Source organism: Adiantum capillus-veneris, chromosome 12, assembly GCF_014529385.1.
Source record: "Adiantum capillus-veneris isolate H3 chromosome 12, ASM1452938v2, whole genome shotgun sequence".
Taxonomy (NCBI): Eukaryota; Viridiplantae; Streptophyta; class Polypodiopsida; order Polypodiales; family Pteridaceae; genus Adiantum; species Adiantum capillus-veneris.
Genome location: NC_140942.1, coordinates 1232536 through 1250503, shown reverse-complemented (window position 1 = coordinate 1250503; position 17968 = coordinate 1232536).

Below are 17968 nucleotides of genomic sequence, written 5' to 3'. Positions count from 1 at the left end.
GAGGTTGGATGCCTCATTTATGTATGCAACACAAGGCTAGATATTTTATTTTTTGCAATCTTGGAGGTGATCAGATTTATGCATAGCCCAGGGTCTAAGCATTGGCAGGCTAGCTGTCAAGAGGTTTTTTCGCTACCTTAGTGGTACTTTACATCTTGGCTTGTTTTATCCCAAGGGGGGATCATTGCCACCAGACTTACATGCTTTTTCGGACTCAAATTGGGTTAGTTGTTTTGACATGCGAATGTCCACAAGTGGTTTTTGTTTCATGCTTGGTAGTTCATGTATATCATGGTTGAGCAAGAAGAAACCTACTGTGGCCACTTCTAGTTGTGAGGCTGAGTACAGGGCAGTCTTCACATCTACGGTTGAGTGTGTATGGCTCAGACACTTTATGGCTGATTTGGGTGTTGGACAAGACATTGCCAACATCATCTACATTGACAATCAAAGTGCATTAGCAGTTGCGAGGAACCCAATTTTTCATGCTCTCACAAAGCACATTGAGGTGCATTACCATTATGTCAGAAAGAGGCTCTCAGCAGGAGATATCAGCTTGGCTTATGTGCCAACACAAGAGAACCTTGTAGATCTTTTCACAAAGGCATTGTCTTATGAGAAGTTCAAAGCTTTTCACAAAGCTTTGGGCTTGCTCCCCTTTGTGGACTGATCCTATCCTCAGGGCATGGCACTTCCCTTTACTTTTTTTTCTAGCCCTCATTCACCGCATCACTCCTAGGGAGGATTTGTTACCATATACATGTGGTAGTGATGTGTGTGAACACACTAAGACCGCCAAAGAATTTTTCCCTCTTAAGAGGTTTTTCCCCTGTGCATCGCATATACGCCCATCACTCTAGGGCTAACTATGTTTCCATTGCACACTAAGTAAAACACTCTCTGTTGTGTGCCTTTAGCTTTCTTCATCTTCTCCAAGTTGTGTGTGTTTTCATGCAACCCTAATTCCAACAGCAAAGACTCAAGCTACCGAAACAGGTGAGAGATAAGTCAAAATCAACGAAAGCTAAAGTTTAGAAGGCTACACAAAGGTCACCACTAAAATCTCCTCAAGAGCGAGAGATTCTTCCAAAAAGCACAGTGGATCTTTTCATACTAAAGGTTACTCAAATGTAGGTAGACAATGCTCAATAGTTTCAAGCAAAGAATACACTATCACAGGAAAACGAGCCAGCATCAACTAAAGAAGACGAACAAAGCAAAGAAGTTGCAAAAAAAGTTCAACCCAAGGATGCCACCACTGTAAAATCAATTTATCCAGACAAAAATCCTGAGAAGATCAAGTGCAACATTACGAGTGAAAACAAAGAAAAGCTGTCAAGCGAAGTAAAGCTAGATTTTTAGCTAGACAAGAACTTCATGTCCTTTTGCACTTGGAAAAAATGTAGTCAACCATAGCTGGAAGATAATCCAAAATTCATTGACATATCTAGAAACAAACAAGCAGAATGCTGGAAAATTATCTCCACTGCCATTCAAGTAGGTTCACAGATCATCATAGCCTAATTTCATGTGGTAACAAAAAAAGATGTACCAACCAACATAATAGTGGGAATGCCAATGGCCCAAAAGGTTGTAGAGATATGGAGTTCAGCAGATATACAGTCGTCAAAGACAACAAAGAATGAACACCAAGATTGGTCACCTATAGACGACAACACAAAGTCCTCGAGTAAAACTCAAATGGAGACTAATTCCAAAGCAAAGCTTATTGAAGAGATTCCTCTCCATCAAACATAACCTTAAAAATTCTTAAAGCAGATCAAGTAATATCAAGTGCACATCAAATAGAACAAACAACAACCACAAAATCTATTAAGCAGAGAATGCCACCAAAGCCAAAAGTTAAGAAGGATGAGGTTGCAGACAACCAGGAAGCATTAGGAAGTCCAAAGATCTGTCAGATGCCAACGGAATTAGCCCCACTGGAAGTCCAAGTAAAACTCAAAATCTCAAATCACCTTTCATAAAGACTAGACCAGATCAAGATGAAACCATGGCAAAAGCAGGACAAAGATATTCAAACAAACCATCAAGGAAGATAACTATACTTCTCAACAGTGCAAATGGAGCAAGTGTTAGTTGCAATGCTTTATTAGATAAAGAATCAAAGTGCAATATGGTTTCAAAGTACATCCAAAGGATCCTCCAGATCACACCAAGCAAATAGGATAGCCAAGTAATGCAAGGTATGTGTACAAGTCAAGAAGAAATGGTTGCTATACATTGCATCCAGAAGCAGGAAGAGCATATAAAGTTTCAAGTAAAGTCTTCAAAATACATGCTTGTAGATGTCATCCTTGGACATTAGTGGCTAGAACAACACAAGGACTATAGAGAAGAAACAATGTTGCTACTCTACTTTCCAAGAGATAGCAAGCAACGGATACAAGTACCATTAATGCTAGATTCAGAGTTGCAAAAGCCACAGGAATCAAAGATAGATCTTACAGACAAAGGTAAAGCTAAAGTGGAACTTCCATCGACTATCATAAAAGGTGTGACAATATATGCCTCAACATCAAAAAACCCTCACGGGTCAACTTCTTCTAGTAAGTTAGTCTTTCAAAACTTCAAGTCAATTGCTGACCAAAACAAAACCTCTAGGAAGCCACCCAGAAAAGCAAAGATATATCAGCCCAAGTACTCAAGAAAGCAAAAGATAGTCAAGCAAGTGTTTGCTCATATCAGTTTAGTAAAAGTCAGTGATCCAGTTTGGATTAAAGACAAAAAAAATCAACACAAAAGGACAAACACATGGGATGGATAACATCACAACGGAGCTTAAAAGAGCAAGAGTATTATAGAGCTAATCAATAGATATGGGTACCAAAACCGCAGGTCAAGGTATATGAAGTAAATCCAAGACCCTCCCAAGAAACAAGGCCCACTCAAATTCAATCTCAACATCATCCTAGGATACCTAAGAAGTAGGTCTACAGTAGAATGACATCAAATGCTACTCAAGATGCCCTCCTAACCCATAGTATGCCTTCTATATTGTTATGATGGTAGATACAGTGGTCATTGGAGCAGTATTGTTATAAAAGGTGGGAAGAATCTACAAGCATGTTTACTTTAAGAGCAGGGTAATAAGCGCGGGAGAAGCAACGTATATGAAAGCGGAGCAGTGAGTGATGGCTTTAGTCTTTGCCTGCAATAAGTTAAAAGTGTATTTGATCATTCGTAAGTTTTATGTATTGAAGGATAATAATTTTTTGCCTGAGGTGGTACTACACTTGAAGCCAAGGAAGCAGATCATGAAGAGGGTGATGAGCTCCAGGAGTTTGAGTTCGGGTTCAAGGTTGACCATACTAGTCGGTCTCATCTGGCTGATATCCTAGTCAACAAAGAGGTCGAGTTACCAGTTTGCCCAAGGGTGGTGCGAGAGAGGATAAATAAGAGCTAGACTTGGTAGGGGCCTTCACTATGTGGTTTGATGGTGCTTACAAGAGGGTAACACAAAAAACAGGTGGAGGTGTGGTGATCCAAGATCCACACGGCACAATAATCTTTTCAAAAGCTTACGACTTGGAAGAGGTTCATACCGGCAATGAGGCAGAGTATTTTACTTTACATTTGGTTGGAAGCAATGCATTGAGTTTGGCATGTCAAGGTTGATAGTAAGAGGTGATGCTATGTCGGTTATCAAGCAGCTTTTGGGCCAATGGCAGGTAAAGAGGAACTCTCTCATGAATTGGTTTTTTTCTATAAAGAAGCTATTGAAATTTTTTGAAGATGTACATTTCAAACATGGTAGAAGGGAAAAAAACCAAGAGGCGGATCCGTTGGCTAGTAATCGTGTGCAAACTTTCGTGTCAAGTTTGTGTGTGGCACCGGCTACTTAGGCAGGTAGGAGACTTTAAAGGAAGTTGATAATTTCTTGAGCACATGTTGATGTTAGAAAGGGCTATCAAAGAGGAGGTTTGTTCAAAAAGCTCAAAAGTTTACTCTAGTGGGAGAAGATATGATGACGTACGTTGAGATGGAGTGATGCGAAGAGTCCTTTATAAAGAGAAGATTGTTATGGTATTGGAGCAGTGTCATGAGGAGAGTAGACATCAAGGCCAGGGTTAGGTCCTGTTTTGTATTTTGAGAGGCGGGTTTTGGTGGCCTTCTGTTATGCGAGATGTGCACTATTGGTGCAAAACATGCCATCAATGCCAGGTATAATGGGTGAAAGATGACTAGCAACCGAGCAACAAAGGGCTATCAGAGCACAAGATGCCTCTAAAGAGTGGGGTTTGGATGATATTGGTCCGTTGCCCAAGTTAGTCAATGGTAAGAAGTACATTGTGGTGGCCATAGTTTATCTCACTAGATGGGTCGAGGCTAAAGCGGTAAAAGAGGTAAATGCTCATACGGTTGCTCAATTTGTTTTTGATTGCATATGTTGCCATTTTGGAGTGCCTTGGGTGCTCATATCTAATCGAGGACAAGGGTTCAAAAGTAAGTTGGTATGTGTACTAGTGGAGGAACTGGGTATTCAACACAAGTTTTTGTCTCTGTACCATCCATAGTGCAATGGTTTGGTTGATGTGCACTTTATCGCATGTGTCGGAGGATGAGAACTTGTCAAAACACCATGTGCAAGCCACAAATGGCTGCAAGCACACAACTAGACAGTCCTAGCAAGCTCAAAGGGGCAATGGTGTGTCACTCATAGCTCAATGTTTCTGTTCGTGAAGGATCTTGTACCGCAAAGAAGAAGGAGCCGCCATCCTATTGATGCCGGTGCAATGCTTGATCACTCACACACACACACACACGTGAGTACACAAAGTAGAAGAAGATAGAGAAGGTGTAAGAGCACTTCTTAGCATGCACCTCAAAGAATGAGGATTTTAGGTCAAAATAGACCTTTTATAAGTGTCTGACTCATTCACACATGGGCGTCCACATTGGCCAGTCGTTGAAAAAATACTGTAAAAATAAGATGAGTGGTGCACCTCTCATCGACGACCACCTACACACCTATTGGACCAAAAAGCCCGGTCCATGACTCAAACAAGTAATAAGGCGTCCGTCGAAGGTGATAGGGTGTCCATGAGGGTTAACATGCCCCCCTTCCTGATGTAGACTTCATCCTCGGAAGCTATTGAGATAAAGCTCGTTCATCGAGGTGGAAAGCCATCTGAGATTGAATGTCCTTAGCCTTCTACAAACACTACAAAATCAACCAAAATTGGCACAGTAATTGCATTCTCATGACAATTAAAAATCATATGCAGTGAATAGGCACACATATTGATTGGTAATAGAATATCAAACAATTTGTCAGTAGCAGTAAACAATAAATTGTAATATAATAAAACGCATAATCAGTTAAAGGTCAAAAAATAAACAAGTCTGGGTCGCTAATTAACGATCGAGAGGCACTAGAGGTCAACTATTAATACCATGGGCAAGCTTCTCAATTTTCTCTGGTCAATTAAGCTGTTTAATCGCGAGAGCAAAGTATTTTATATCCGAGGCCTGGCTAGAGGCTATACCTAGAAGACCTTCTAGTTTAGCTACGATAAAAGGAATTGCTTATGAGATCATCACCTGAATTATTCCCTTTGTTTGACCCCCCAAAGTGTTTTCACATTGATTCAATTTTTGACGTGTGTGCTTATTTTGTATGCCTTGGGTTTTTAGCTTTTTAAGGAAAAGCGCCCACATTGGGAACCTCTAGGGCTCTAGTACCATAGGCAATCCATGTGAGTGAAGTACCAAATCAATCTGGGATTTCTCTTCCAGCTTAAGATTTTACATTTGTGGCACTTTTGTTTTTTTGTTTTTCATTGCATTTCAATTTTGAACTTTTGGGGTCAAATGACATTGTTACCCTCTCTAGGCTCATCACACTAGTAAACTCCCTTTATAAAACTTAAGCTAATGGTTAATAGGGACTAAGCTCACTAGGAAGCCCTAGTACATTGCACACAATGCTGCCTAAATTGGATTAAGAACCTAAAGTAACCATTGATTATTATGAAGGCATTGCCCATGGTATTAAGAGAAGATCTCTAACGCCTAACTTGGTCAAACTAGCTTAGTTAGGCTGCTTGATTCTTAAACCTAGACAAGGGATTTTGACAAAAAATTATATTGAATCTAATTTTTAATACTAAATAAATGTACTGAATATTGTGCTACCAATCACAGTTAAAGAAGGCAAACATGGATGCTAAAAAAGAGAGGCAATGCAAATGGACAAGAAACACATGTTCGTGTTGATGATCACACTCGATTCAAAGAATGAACTAGACAAAGATTCCATGAAGTTCAAAATTGCAATTACTACAATGTGTTCCTGTACACACTAGAAAACACAAAGAATACCTCTAGGAGGCACATCAGTGGAAAGAGGTACCAACCTTCATTGAGCACAATCAAAACAACATAAAGAATCCTAACCTCATTATTTGCACCCCCCTAAAGGGTCAAGGAAACAGGATATTGAATAGATGGGCAAGTAGCCCCAAGTCTAAACCCCCTATCCTCGTCATCATCGAGAAAAACAAATTCATCATTCATGAGACCATACGTGCCATCTATGTAATCATGTAAATCTTCCTCATCATTAGATGCACATATGTTCACTAAGAATGTCACTAGGAGTCTATAATCATCTTGATCAAAAGGGTAAGCTTGTGCAATCAGAGAGACGTCTCTACTTAGTCATGGTCAAGAGACGTATCAGCCATTTTAATTCCTCAAAATTCTTCTCACACGCTAGCGTATCTACCAAATCCCATCACAGGCAAGCAGCGGGTAGACTAATTGAAACACTTGTAAAAAGTAAAGAGGGTACCTCTCACGCAAGGTAGGAGTGGATGACTCTAGCGTACTAGCCATATCTGTACAACACAGATAAATGATGGTTAGTGTGCAAATATTATAAGGGTCATGTCAAAAGGTCGTGTCCTTGTGCACAGTGTGTTTTTATGATTTTGGGTCATGTACTAGAATTTGTAGATTTCCAGCTTTTTGTTTGGTGGCCCTTGCTCTTTTACTTATTTTTGTTTTCTTGAGTATTGGGCTATATATATATATGCATTCCCTAAGATTGGGAGATTGAGAGGTCAAAGAGGAAGGTTAAGAGGGGAGCAAGTGAATGATGGATGTCAGCAAACACTCTCTCCTTCCTTGGGTAGATCATACCTTTTGAAACGATGTCATCACCTTTTGAAACTAGTTGTTCCAAGTTGTTATGGGTGAAGACTTTGACCAATAGTTTTCGACCACCCTAGGAATTTCATCTAGTTGCAAGGGTGGTAAGGTACTCTCCCATGATTTTATTTGCAATGTTGTTGTAGGATGTGAACTTACAACAGAAGGTACAAATTATTTCTTGTTTGTATGGATATTTGCAATGTTGTTGTAGGTGGTGAACTTACAACAGAAGGTGCAAATTATTTCTTGTTTGTATGGATACTTACAATGGTACGTCGAGGTTGTGTCGAAGCTTGTGTTTCTATTGAACAACTACATGAAGAGCAAGAAGCTTCATTTGTATTTTCTATAATTGAGCCAAGCAAAATAAGCCTCTCTTGCTTGGGTACCCAAACTAGCTCCAAATCAGGTATATAATGTTTTGTGATCTTTCCCTTCCCACGATCTTCAATCGACTTTATTGTTACAAGATTTGACTCACATGGGTCAGGTGATAGGTAAGAACACAGTTTTGGCACCCAGATTTGATCATTTCCTTCATAGTAGCCTTAGGCTTCCATAAGAATCCAACGCAATATTTTCTTACAGTTTTGGGAGTGAGTGGGGCGTCTCTTACAAGCCTCTTATTTTTTAGCATTAAAAATGGTCGCTAAAGAAGCTTTAGGGACCCATTTGTATGTTTCCTTTGTTATATCACGATGGGTCTTGTGTGTCTCAAGCTTTGTTTCATCTACAGAAGTTGAAGCTCTAGAGGGTTGGGCTATAGTTACAGATGGTTCAACCTCTTGGACATGCATTGTTTTGGGTTGTATTTTCTTGAGGGGTGATATCTTAGGGACTATCGCTTCAGTGGCAGAGCTAAGAGTTGATTTTCGTGTGTGACACTCCCAATCCCCTAATCAATAGTGCATTTGGTCGCTATCATCCATGTGCATCCTAGGTTTACATTGCCTTCCATAGTTCCAACAGGCATGACCAAAAAGTCTTGAGCTGCAACCCCGTTGTCATAACTAACAAAAGTGTACCAGATTCCAAAACCCATAGTTTTTTTCTTGTTTGATACCCTTGACTTGGATGGTACTCTCAGATAGAGATGGCTTTCCTAATTGACACCACACTCCATATGATATATTTAGCATCCGTGTCCAATAAGGTGTTATATAGCACTTTTCCATAGGTGCTATTTAGCTCAATAGGGTATCATAGAAGTGTGTGAGAGTCCAACCAATCATCCTCTTTTTCAATGTGAAATGCATGTGTAACTCCAAGGTTGGCCTCTCGTTGGCATCTTATACGTTGTTGTCACTCCTTAGCCTAAGCTTGAGCTTGTATCCTTTTTAATTGTGCTTGTGCCTTGGTTTCCTTCCATTGTTGAGCTAGCTCTCTATTTTGTCATCTCCTTACAATATGGCTCAACTTTGGCTTCTCTATAGCCTCTATCTGTGCAATGTCAATGGGTTCTGGGCTGCACCACATGACGCTTTGAAGATATTCACCCCAATTATTTACCAACTTTCGATGAGAATCACATGCCCCCACATAATTAAGCCATTTTCCATTACGATACTGTAATGTAATGTATTGTACTATATTGTATGGTACGATACTGGTAATGGTACTAGTATTGGTACTGGTATTAGTACTAGTACTTATACGGTACGGTACTTGTACTAGTACTAATATTGGTACTAGTATTTTTTTCCTTTTGTTTTTTTTTGTTTTCTGTTTTTTGTCTTTTTTGCTGGTACTGGTATTGGTACTGTACTGGTACTTTTACACACACTATCTAAGACGACAAACCACACACTCATAGACTCACTCAACCAGCTCATTGGCTGTCGCTCACAGTCTACTACACATTACATATCTACACTAACTAACAGATCTGCTAACACCTGCACATTACAAAACTTAATAGAGCTAACAAAACCTGCTAAATCTTGTATACACATTACCAAACTTAACAAATTTAACACAACATCAGACAAAAGCTGAAAACAAATGAAAGAATGGCTTCAAGAGGTAGCATTGAGTGATCCTCAAGCTTAGTGCAAGGCAATCCTCGACAGCAGTGCCAAAAATGTGTCCTTTACTGCACGTGTCAAGGGCTGGGAACTCGCCAAAACATCATGTGCAAGCCACAAATGGCTGCAAGCATACAACTAGACAGTCCTAGCAAGCTCAAAGGGGCAATGGTGTGTCACTCATCGCTCAATGCTTCCGTCGTAAAGGATCCTATGTCGTGAAGAAGAAGGAGCCGCCGCCGCACCATGCTCAACCACCTCGCTGCCGTCGGTGCCACCGAATGCTCGATCACACACACACACACACACACACACATGTGAGTACGCGAAGGAGAAGAAGATAGAGAAGGTGCAAGAGCACTTCTTACCATGCACCTCAAAGAATGAGGATTTTAGGTCAGAATAGACCTTTTATAAGAGTCTGACCCATTCACACATGGGCGGCCACAGTGGCCGCTCGTTGCAAAAACACTGTAAAACATAAGATAAGTGGCGAGCCTCTCATAGGCGATCACATACACACCTATTGGACCGACAAGCCCGGTCCATGACTCAAATAAGTAATAAGGAGTTCGTCGAAGGTAATAGAGTGTCCGTGAGGGTAAACAATTGATAGTGCCAATGGACAGATAGTCAGGATGCTTACGAAGTACATTTACAAGCAGGTTGAAGAGTGGGAGGCTAACCTTGAAAAATGTTTGTGGGTGTACATGACTTCCTACAAAGTGGCTACCAACTTTACTCCTTACGAGTTGGCCTATGGCAAGGAAGTAGTGTTGCCTATGCACGTGCAGTTAGGAGCACTCAAAGGTTTGTGGCGGGTTGATAAAACTCATCAAGATGTTTTCCAGGATAAGATTACAAGGCTTGAAGCTTTGAAGATGGATCATGAAGCAGCAATAAATTTCTATGTGAAGCAGCAAGAGAGAAGAGTGGCAAAGTTCAATCAACATTTGCCAGAAAAGCTAATCGAGAAGGGTGATCTAGTGATGAAGTACGATAGCTATCTCGACTTCACCTTTCAGAAGAAATTCAAGAGGAAGTGGACAGGGCCTTATAAGGTCCACCATGCTTTTCCCAATGTTACTTATTCATTGATGAGGATGAATGGTCATTTTCTCAAGAACATGGTGAATGGTGCGTGTCTCAAGCTTTATTTCAAAAGGGAGTTGGTGCCAGTGGTGCATCAGGTTATGGTGGAGGGGGTTGGGCAACCAACCTAAGCAATATTCTTATATGCTAGGAATTAGATTGTGTACATACAACTGAGTTTTTTTTGTTTTCTCATAGTGTGCTCAGTGTTTGCACTTTATAGTGGAATAACGATCTTTTATGGTTGAGCATGAATGCTCCACTAGGGGGTGGTCAATGATGGTGCAACCAAAGTTGGTTGACCATAGAAGATGTAATGGGTAGGTATGTGCAGGCTAGCAAATGCACGGCAAAGAGCAGGAGCAGTTACAAAGATCCTGGGCAGATAGGTAGAAGCGGATGTATATGGCTGATGCAGTTTATAAGCCAAGAAGGGCTTCAGAAAGGGCTAGTTTAGATGGTAGATGAAAGAAGTTCAAGGTGGAGTCTTTTTACCTGGAAATATAGAGCTTGAGTTATTGAAGGAGCAGGTCCATACGGAAGGGAGCTACATAGCCCAAAATATTTGAGTTTAAAGGTGCAGTGCATTGCAGATCTGAAACGGATAGGGCTGATGGAGCCAGGTGGTCAAATCCAGTTTGGAATGATAGATGCATAATGCTTGAATCATGGATCCTGCATTCTTTTTGGATTGCGAATCGGAGCTCTACAAAGAAAGTTATGGCCATTTAAACATTTGCCAGGCCCGAGTCTGCTCCCATCTAGCAACATGGGAATTTGTGCCATCTGGTGTTTTGAGCACTTGCCACAATTCAAGAAGGCGATAGGCATCATGCAAGGTGGTCAAGAACTGACAGTTTGTCGATTGGATTCTCGGTTGTTGAGTTGCAGCCTAGCAAAGAGGAGGGCTAATGCGGAGCAGGTGAATGCAGATGTTTTCCCCAATTTTTAGGCTCTTGGTTTGCGGGGCCATGAAGAATTCTAAAGATGATGGGATCTGCATGGATCAAAGCCAATGGGGTGGATTTTTGGTTAGGAGTGTTGTGAGTACCTTGGGCTATAGAGAGGCAATAGATCATGTGTTGGGTGTGTTCCCCATTTCCCCTCTCCATCTTCATATCATTCTCTTGTAAGGAGAGCAATGATTCGTCATCTAAGAAATCAAAGAGGAGAGGTAAACAAAGAAGCTATGCAACATGGAAGAGGTCATGCAAGCTTAAAAAGTCCAAAGAGGGAAAAAAGGATATCACTTTCCTTACCTATGATGGAATCTTTGAAGTCATTGATGAAGTGGTGGCTATTATCCAACAGTTTGACACAGATTTTGGAGACAAAGATTTCTCGAAATCAAAGCTCCAAAATGTCTCAATGCATTTCCAAAAGTCAACCCGTCAATGGTGCGTACCCAAGAAGAAGCTCCGAAGACATGAAAGGCCTTCAAGATTGCTATCATCATGAAATCCTCTCAAGTGATGTCAAAGATAAAGTCCTTATGGAATGCTGAATCTTGAAGATGGCACCCTATGAGTCTATTCAAAAGTATGCGGATGAGTTTTAAGAGTCGTATCTCAAAGCCACTATCTATAAAAAAAATAGACTCTGTGGAACAAAAGCAATAACTTTGTGATGGCTTATCTGAATAGATGAGTGAGTATGCCAACTTACAAAGACCTAACACGGATTAAATTCCAGCAAGGAGACCACTTGGCACTCATCACCAAGGAGGCTTGCTTGTGCAATTTTTTCCATTTTCGCACCATCTTTCTACAGATACTGTCACAAACAAAAATGAATTCACGGATCCAATAAGTTCTTAACCATTTCTCGACAAGTTTCATAGTAGATATTGGTGTGTTTTTGTTTTAAACGTTAACCATATTGTAGGTCAAGACCTTGTTGCTGGCCATGTTCACACGTAAAATTAAAGGGCTTTTAGTGATTCCATTATATGATCACGATGTAGGAGATGTGGTAGCAAACATGATGGATTTCAATTTGATAGTGAAATGATCCAAGAGACACTCCAAGACCTGCCATGGATGCTAGATAACCTCAAATCACCATTTCGGCCAGGAGTCGAGAAGAGGGAGTTCTTTGCTTGGTAAGTTGCGGAGCGAGTTCTTTACTCAATAAGTTGAGGAGGGGACTTCTTTGGTCTGTAGTTTCCATTGCAATGTCCACTAATGTTTGTGCTCCTGTAAACAAATGGTTGTTGGGTACCTTCACAAAAGTTGGGGATGCAGTTTTGGATTGTCTTGTAGGATGTGGTGGCTTGGCAATGGAGTGCAAGCATCTACAATGACATTGCATCACCATTGACTAAGATCACATTTTGGCATGTATTCAACCACAACAATGGCTTCCTAGTGATCTAGGATTGACTCTTCATGTGGGTGAGGTATCACGTTCAACACAATCATAGCTACCTCTATCGTCTTTACCACATCACCCTAGGAGTCGATTGTGCCATCTACTCCATCTTTGAGTAGACCTCTAGCTATAGTTATAGGTTAGCCAAATCCATGGTCAATTGATTTATAGGACACTTGTTACCACACTACCCATGGGGCCCCCACATGCACACGTCCGAATACCGCAACTACCATAAGAACTATAGCCACAAGGAATCTTAAATCCCAATTTGTATAGATTACTTCATATGAACGTATTCTCTATGTAATGGCACATCAAATCTTGGTTTTGGTTGTTCATACTATGTTTTAATCTTTTATGAGTATCGTGTTGTGATGTTAAATTGTCCTTAGTTTGAAGGTAAGCAAACCATAGAAGTTTAATCATCCAATGAGATTTAGGTTATCGCACCCCACAAGAGTGTGCAACCTTTGAGCGACGCGTGCAGGCTTGGGTAGAAGTGTGGATGATGTACACTGCTCCATATCTATCTTATTGTAGTTGTTGTTTTATGATGTGTAATTTCAACCCTTTTTATATTAGAATGTATGGGTTTGTTATTGCACTCTTTCGATGTTGTTCATCCATTGATTTATGAGAGGACAAAGCCAAATTGGATTATCATTGACTGTAAACCCTCGCTGTTCAGTTGGTGGTTAAGCTTGTTGTTCAACATGTATCATGATGTTTGAGAAGACTACATGTGCAATGATTCCGGTGTATATTTTGCTTCTATATGAGTGAGGTAGAGAATAACCTTGGTTGTAGCGTTGTGCAGTTGGTGGTTAATTTGTTGCTCAACATAGATTATGATGTTTGAAAGAGTGTGTCTGCGTGCAATGATTTGGGTCTATTTATATGCTTGTATGAGTGTACATGAGAGAGGCAAAGCAAGAGAGAGGAGAATTTTAACGTCGCAGGAAAACTATCACAAGAGATGTTAAAGATCTATCCAACGAGGAGAGTTGAAGTCAAGAGGGAAATGGCATAACCAATCTACCACACTTGGGTGATAGTAAGGTCATACCATTTTCCTCTCCTTTTTAGCTAGCCCACACACACACACACACACACTTGGTCACATCATCTGACTACGGAGTTAGAAAGAAAGAGACTTTAAGATTCATTTTTTTTCCTGAAAACTTTGCCAAGTAAGCTTTAAATACACATTAATGCAGTACTACACAATTGTTGCCAAGCAAGATTACCCAATCATTGCTAATAATTTTTTTACAAATCTCTCTCTAACTCCTCCCTTCCTCCCTCGTGCTCATGCTCAGGTGAGAGCTAGTGCTCACCTGAGCGTGAGCACGAGGGAGGGAGGGAGGGAGGAGTTAGAGAGAAATCCAAAAAGCATGTATTTAAAAAAAAGAACATCTTTTAAAAAATCAATGATGTCTATAAAAAGAGTTAGAGAGTTGATAATTTTCAAATGGCACTTGATTCCGGCTAGTCATTGGATTGTGAAGGTAAAATCTCTATCTCTCTCTAGATCTCTCCCTCCCTCTCTCCCTAGTGCTCACCTGAGAGAGAGAGAGAGAGAGAGAGAGAGAGAGAGAGAGAGAGAGAGAGAGAGAGAGAGAGAGAGAGAGAGAGAGAGAGAGAGAGAGATGATATACCCACACACAGCCACTTTACTCTATACTAAATAGCTTCTCAATACTTCTTTAAATTGTAGAAAACCCACAACATTTATTCACCCACTTACACATCCATAGGTCACCTTTTGATCATCACAATGTTTATGTGTTTTTGGTACCAATTTACAAATGAACAGTAAAGTGGATGGCACAACACACTCAAGGGAAAATTGATTTTTAAACTCTTCTCTCTCTCTCTAACTCCCTCCCTGCCTCCCTCACTCATCTGAACGTGAGATCGAGGGAGAGAGGGAGGCAAGGAGGGATTTGGAGAGAGAGAAGAGTTTAAAACTCATTATTAAAAAAAAAACATCTTTAACTACTTGAAAGAGAGTACACAAGTGAGAGAAGGGGCGAGAGACTGTGAGTGAGCACGAGGGAGACTGGGAGGGAAGGAGGGAGGGAGGGAGAGAGTCAATAAATTGGTTTAAAAATATGTTTTGGGGTCAATTGCTTTTATCTTTCTCTTCAAGTGCTCTCTTGAAGGTAATCAATGAAGAGAGGGAGAGTTAGAGGGAGAGAGAGAGTGTGTGATTGCAAGGGAGATAAGGAAGGAGGGAGGAAGAGGGATCAATTGCATTGTAGCCTATAAGTGTGCAACAGGGTTTGCATTTTTTATCATTCTTTGAAATTGATTTTGTGCACAACTCAGTCTTTCAAGGTAAACATAAATGACTCTATTTTTAAAATTGGATTTTATTTAATTGTTTCAATTTGATTTGGTGAAGCTTTGCGGGTTGGATATGATAAGTTGCTTAGTTTTTTGAATGTTTGCATTAATTATCTGAGTGGTATTCAAGATCAAGAGAAATTATTTGATAAATGGCTCTATTTTTTTAAATTGGATTTTATTTAATTGTTTCAATTTGATTTGGTGAAGCTTTGCAGGTTGGAGATGGTAAGTTGCTTAGTTTTTTGAATGTTTGCATTGACTATCTGATTAATATTCAAGAGCAAGAGAAATTAGTGGAATTGAAAAATTAGTGAAAAAAACTATGTTTCTTTTTGGCAAATCAAAGTTTTTTCTCTTGGCTTTTAGTTCTCTCTGAAGATGGCCAAGAATCTTATGATGAATCTACAGGTCGAATAGAGAAGACTTTGAACCTAGCTAAGCTACATGACATTGCCTTTGGGTTTCTTTTTTGTTGCTTTGTTAGAAGTGTATGATGGCAATGATGCTCCTCTACCTCATATTCTTGCAACGAACGATGAAATGACTACTCTAAAGAAGGCAGAGAAAAGCCTTGTTACATGGCCAAAAGACGATTCGATATTAATTTGTTCATCTCTATAGACACTATAGCATATAATCTATCAACTAGCTATTAGAAGTTTGCTTGATAATTAATCAACACTATGTCGTTATTTTATTAGCAGGTCATCAAGACTGCAAGGAAAGAACAAGAAGAAATGTCTACATCTGCTACTGTGACTATATTGAAGAGCATACATGCTAGTCCGATGCCATCTCCATTTGCCACAACATCTGAGAAATCTAAACAAACTACAAAAGGAAAAGCTAAAGTGCAGGAAGGAGCGTCTTCTGAACTTGTGGAAGACAAGTACAGCTCCGACGAGGAAATTGATGATAAAGAAATGGAGGCTTTTATGACTCCGGGGGCTAATGTTGGAGGAGAATTTCCCATCAACGAAAACATAACAGTACAACAAGATATATTGTGAAAGCATCTAGAAAACTTGAAGGTAAATAAGAGATTTTTAGTTTGAGGATACTATGAGGGCCCTTTGGTTGTTCTTTGACATACATTGATGACTATAGGTAGAGAATGAATCTCTACTACCATGGGTTCCTCTTTGTTGTTTGGTAAAGCTAGAAAAAGCAAGACAAGTCAGCTGGGACACCAAGCGGCTACAACCTTTGGCCGATACATTCTTATTGGGGGGTACTATGAAAACAAGGGAAGCTTCATATGCTCTCTTGATGCACTGGGATATCCTCCCATCAGTGTAGACGATGTCATCAAGGAGACGTGGGATCCCATTTGGCATGCAATAAATGAAGAGTTCAAGGCTAAAATCTAGGGCACTTGTTGGAGCAACTTGTGTGGAAAAATTTTGTACACCTGGTATGGAAACTATAGGCTAGCCACTTGGATGTGAGTCCTGAAAGAGAGTAAGCTATGTTGTTAATGGTGTTAGTTTGCAAGCATGAGTAGAAATGCATTGAATGAGTGCCTTATGCGCATGATGTTAGGTGTTGCGTACAAAAAGATGCAGATCTGCACCCTCGATTTTGAGTGGAACTAGTGAGAGTAGATTCATCTAATGAGGTTGACATGTTGAGCATAGTAATGCATATAAACAAGTAAGATCTCTCTTGTTTATTCGAGTGAGCAGTTGCCTGGAATTGGTGTAAGATTGACTTATGGGCTGCATTGCTTCAAATTCTTTTAGATTGAACAAGTCAGGATGTATGTCCACATCATACATAGACATGCTATGAATGGTGCGGGAAATGGGTCTTGCTTCAAAGGAAGCAATCATGGAGAAACTTCCATGTGTAGTGTACAGCGATGTAGGCAGATATCGATAAAAGGGTGGGAAAAAAGTCCTAGTGCAATGTGCCTGTTGCACAAATGTCTCAGTTTCTTCATCCAGTACTTGTTCTTGGATTATTTGATTGTTGAATGACATAAAATGTGGGGGTCATAATTTTCTTTTATCATTGTCGCCATGTCTGTAGGAAAAATATATGCTTGCCCTGAAAAAAATTGTGGTAGAGTGCATGTTTGCAATAACCCCTTTGGACTATTGTGTAGGACATTGCACGCAATTGAGTGTACCAGTCAACCAAAGTGGATAGCGTACGAAAGATTATATAGGTTTGCATGTACAGCTCTTTTGATAGACAAAAACACATTCGATGGCATCTACTGATCTAGGAGATGTTAAGAGTTTGGACATTCCTCAGACTGGTGAGTGAATATGATTGTCACATTGATAAACAATTGATTCATGGAGATAGATTGTGTCAACCTCACATATTCATTCTTCTTGACGTCACAGAAGAGTCTTTTGTTTTTTGAGAGTGGTTGAGAATCAAAGTTTTTTGCTCTTCCATTATTAGAGAGGCAGAGAATGTGTACATATGTACCCACAATATACATTTGCAACCGATGCCTAGGTTGGACTTGGAGTTGTTCATCAAGGATGCTAAATCAATATATAAGGGCAAGACCTTTGCTTATGAGCTGGATGTGATGAAAAAGGGAACACAATCTGAGGTGAGCAAGGGAAAAAGTGTCCTTGCAGGTATGCACAGTTGAAATTGTAATGCAACCAACAGCTAAAATATGCAGCTAACAATACTCTTGCTTGTGTTAGATGGTTGCAGATGTGCAAGTTTAACATAAAAGGGGTTAGGAGCTTGCAGGCAATTTGCTTGATATTGAAAAAAAGAAGCATATTTTTAACCCAATCCAGATATCACCCAACTTTAGGAGCACATTCTACCAGGATTTCCCCTGGTTCTTGGAGTATGGTTAGGGATACTTCCCTCCAAGGGAGCAGACGTCACACAATGACGTGGTGAAGGATAGAGAGGAAAGAGCACATGGAGGTTCACAAACATCTACAGTAACGGAGATCAGTGTCCAAAGG